Here is a 4,124-nt window from a genome sequence, read left to right on the forward strand (position 1 = left end):
CAGCTCATATAAAGATCAGCTTAAACTAATCTGTGGCTGGAACTATTAAAAGAGTTGTTAATATTAAAGGAACATCATTTTTATCCCGATACTCATATTTTTTGATGTCTAAAATATTTGGCTTTTATGGGTTTGCTTTTAAATAAAGCATAGTTTAAAATACATTATAAATTTGTAATGGCATATTAACATACATTAATGGACACCGAAAGGCAAAACCTCAGTCCTGACTGAGTCCCGACTCTGCTACCGGCATCCCATGGGGTTAAAACAGACCAGAGAAAACCAGTCCATGCTGAACACTCTCAATTCAAACAGGGGTTCCCAGCCTGCAGTGGGCCTTCATGCTGCTCAGTAATTATAGACCCCGTCATCTCCCAGATGATGATTTCATTCCTTCTCCTCAATCCTCAAACCTCTAATAGCACCTGCCTCAGGTTCACTCTCAGCTGGTGACCTTGACTTTGCTGCCTCTTTCACTGAGAACATAGCAGTTGGGAAGAACTCTACAAGCTGGTGCCTCCACACCTACCCATATAGCAGCCTCATGCCCCTGCACCCAGCCTTTTCCCGTGTGTGCTCCTAGCCAAGGCCAACCCCTCTACTTGGGCACTAGATCCTAACTGTTCACCAGCATTGCTCCTGCATCACCTGGTTTTCCCTATTTACTGATGTACTCCTATAAGCATACAAATATACTATTTTTCTTCCCATCTTAAAAGAAGATAAAATTATCTTACCCTCCCTTCGCCCTTGTGGAGGAAGAAGAATTCAAGATTCTTCTGGGTGGTGTAAGAAATTAACATGAAACAGATTAACAGGGCAAAAAAAAATTAATAAATATGCACAGAGGTCTCATAGATATGGGACCTAAGAAGTGACCAAGGCAGGCAGCTTTTATACTTTCTAGACAAAGGAATGTAACTTTATGAGGAATTGACAGGACAAAGAAAACTTATGTTTGGGACTGTCAATTAGCAAGGAATATAAAGAGAATTTAGGCTGGGGTGGTAAATTAGCAAAAGTAACAAGGTTTACTTATGTAGGCTTCTTCAGCCCTGAATTCCCCGTCTCTGATGATAAGGATGTGTCTCTTCCTCCCAGTGTCGGGAGGGTACCTTTCACATGGGAGATTTATGACCTGCTTTCTAGAGACCTAGGATGGTCAGACTGTTTTTGTTACACTGGCTGTTTCTTAAATAACGTTAATTCAAAATAATCATTATCCTATTGCAGCATATTTGGGGGCATCCTGCCCTGGGCTCCCACACTTTCCAGCGGACTTCTCATTCTCTACTTCCCTTTGTTTATAGTTAAACTCCTCCAGGGTGGTATTGTCTCTGATTCTCCTCTTCGTCTTTCTTAACCACTCTAAGCAGGCTTTGTCCCTACCACTCAGTCACGGTCACCAATGTCCTGCACAGCCAATGGTCAAATATCCCACTTGACTTCGCAACTATTTCTGACACAGACTATGTCTCTTGAGTCCTCCCTTGAAGCTCTCTTTCCCTCGGCTTCCAGGCTCTGCTCTCCCACTCTCCTTGTTTTCTTCCTGCTTCCCTGATTCTTCCTCCTCAGTCTCCCGCATGAGTTCTTCTGCTAGCGTAGGTTTTAATTCTCAAACCTCTTTTCCTCCCTAGCTTCACCCTCTCCACTGGTGACAGCATCCAAGCCAAACGGATATCTCCAGCCTGGCCCTCTCCCCCTAACTCCAGACCCGTATATCCAAATCCCCATTCAACATTTCAATTTAGATGTGTATAAGGAATCTCAAATGTAACAAGCCCCAAGTCAAACTCTTGTCTTCCACCCCTTAAACCTGTTTCTCCTAAATTTTCTCCATCTGAGTAAATGGCAACTTCATCCTTCCTGTTGTTCAGGCCCAAAACTACAGAGCTAGCCTTACCTTCCCTCCTTTTTCTCATACCCTATCTTCTCTCCACAGGCAAATTCTATCACCTCTCCCTTCAAAATGGATCTGGAGGCCGACCACGTCTCATTCCCCAGCTATGTCACTCTGGTTCAGGCCTCAACCCTTGTGTTAGTCAAGAACCTCTGAAGTAGTCTCCTTGCTTCTCCTGCTCCAGTCTATAGTAAGATGGTGGGAATTTTCTGCCCAAATCCCTCACAATGGCTCCTAGAGTAAAAGCGCAAGTCCTTTCAATGGTCCACCACTGACTTCTCTTTCTTCTCTGACTCCATCTCCTGTGTCTGCCTCTCTTGTTCACTCTAAGCTAGTCACACTCACCTCTTTATTGTTCTCTCTGCTTGGAGCTTCCTTTCCCCAGATTTCTATATGGTGTTTCCATCACCTCCCTCTGGACTTTGCTCAAATGTCATCTTCTCTGGGAGACCTTCTCCAGACCACTGTTGGTCCCTTCTAAGTTCTCAGCTGGGTCTCTGTAACAAAAGACAGATTGACAAGAGAAAAACATACAAATTAGTCTTCAAGAAGAGAGGCACTTGGGTGGTTCAGTCGGTTAAGCATCCGATTCTTGATTTCAGCTCAGGTCATGATCTCAGGGTTGTGAAGTCAAGGCCCACGTAGGGCTCCACACTCAGCGGGGAGTTGCTTGAGATTCTCTCTCCCTCTCCCTGTCCCCCACCCCCCACTTGCTTGCTCTCTTTCTCTCTCAAATAAATAAATAAATCTTAAAAAAAAAAGTGAAATGAAGACACAAAGCAAGGTTAAGCCTGAGTGTTTTTCACTCTGGGTTTGATGAAGACTGGTAGGACAGAGGATACCAGCTAAGGGTGATAAACTGGGGGAACTTACCAAAGCCTGTTTGTTTAGATTCCTCTCTGAGTCCTGGTGGCTTTGGAGATAAGGATGCTACTTTCTTCCTGGTAAGGGGAGAGCACCTCTCTCAAGAGAGCCTTGTGACCTGCTTCAGGGGAGGCCCCAGAGTCATTCCAGCACCAGCCATTTCTCAAGTCCCTTTGTCTTAAAATATTCAGCATGCTGAGGTGCCATATTCTGGGGTAGTGGGTCTCAAACCCTGTCACTACCCCATTTAAAATTCCAACCCACAGCCCCTGCATCCTCCTCATCCAACAATCATGTTCCTCTTCTACCTAACATATTATTTTACTTATTTAATTTTTTTGTAATTGTCTGATTCCCCCAACCAAATGTCAACTCCATAGGGGCAAGGCGCTTTTTTTTTTTTTTTAATGCCACAATTATTTATTGAATGAATGAAAGAACTAGTGGATGGGCCATGGTTAATGGTGTGGACATATTTTATTATACTCTGCTCTATACCTGGTGCTCTGGGTCTATGTCCTCATTTAACCCTTGCATCTATGTAGCGACTGTTATGGTCATTATTTTGCAGATGAGAAAATCAAGCCACAAGGAGTTCAGTGATTACCAACATCATGCAGCCATAAATGACAAAGTTCATTATCAAACCCAAGTCTGTGTGGCCCCAAAGCTACTTTATTCACAGCATCATGGCTCTGGCTTCAATTCACACCATCAATAGACATGCAGTCACCATATCTCAAATCCATATCAAGGTTCCCCAGACAGGGTACGAGGGCCTGGGTCAGTTCTAGGTGCCACACCGTATGAATGAGCTTCACCTAACTCATGTTACAGGCTGTTGTGAGCCATGAGTTTTCTGTACCATTTCAAACATCTGAATATTCGGAACAATCTGGATGATCCGTTTACCGAAGACTTTCTGCAGGTTAACGTCCGTTCTAAGTGGTGTTCGTATTCTTCTTTCCAGACATCTGCCTTAAATAAAAAGGAAAGTTGACTCTTCATGAAGAAAGGAAGAGAGAACAAAATATTTTGGAGAGCTATAGATTATCTGTATAGAATATTTCTGATAGAATAGACAAGAAGCCCATGACCGCATCACTTTTGGCAGGACAAATGAAGGGTTAGGAAACAAGAAAGGGAGAGGGACTTCTCACTCATACCATCTGCACCTTTTGAAGTTCCCTGCCATATGGATTAAGTACCTTTCAAAACTAAGCAAAATAACAATGGAGGTGCACCCTGTCTAGCCTTCCACCAAGAGTGCCAGAGTCCAGCTCCAGCAGGGGAGGGGTCCTTGAAGGAAAGGACGGCGTCGGCGAGTGAGGAGACACGGACACAGGATCAGGTTGCA

The 4,124-nt window shown here is 44.0% G+C and overlaps 1 long non-coding RNA gene across 1 annotated transcript in view; it reads right to left on the minus strand.

Annotated features, from left to right (window-relative positions):
• The window catches only part of LOC114224051 (uncharacterized), a 40,932-nt gene extending 37,914 nt beyond the window's left edge, over nucleotides 1-3,018 (minus strand). The window contains exons 1-2 of the long non-coding RNA XR_003612309.2: nucleotides 2,777-3,018; nucleotides 2,249-2,400 (exon numbers count right to left, since the gene is read on the minus strand). This is a non-coding gene — a long non-coding RNA (uncharacterized LOC114224051). The remainder of the gene's footprint in view (nucleotides 1-2,248; nucleotides 2,401-2,776) is intronic.
• Between the last annotated feature and the right edge of the window lie 1,106 nt (nucleotides 3,019-4,124).

Source organism: Eumetopias jubatus, unplaced genomic scaffold (genome assembly GCF_037043125.1).
Source record: "Eumetopias jubatus isolate StellerSeaLion01/CBP00866 unplaced genomic scaffold, mEumJub1_p1.0 scaffold_8, whole genome shotgun sequence".
Taxonomy (NCBI): domain Eukaryota; kingdom Metazoa; phylum Chordata; class Mammalia; order Carnivora; family Otariidae; genus Eumetopias; species Eumetopias jubatus.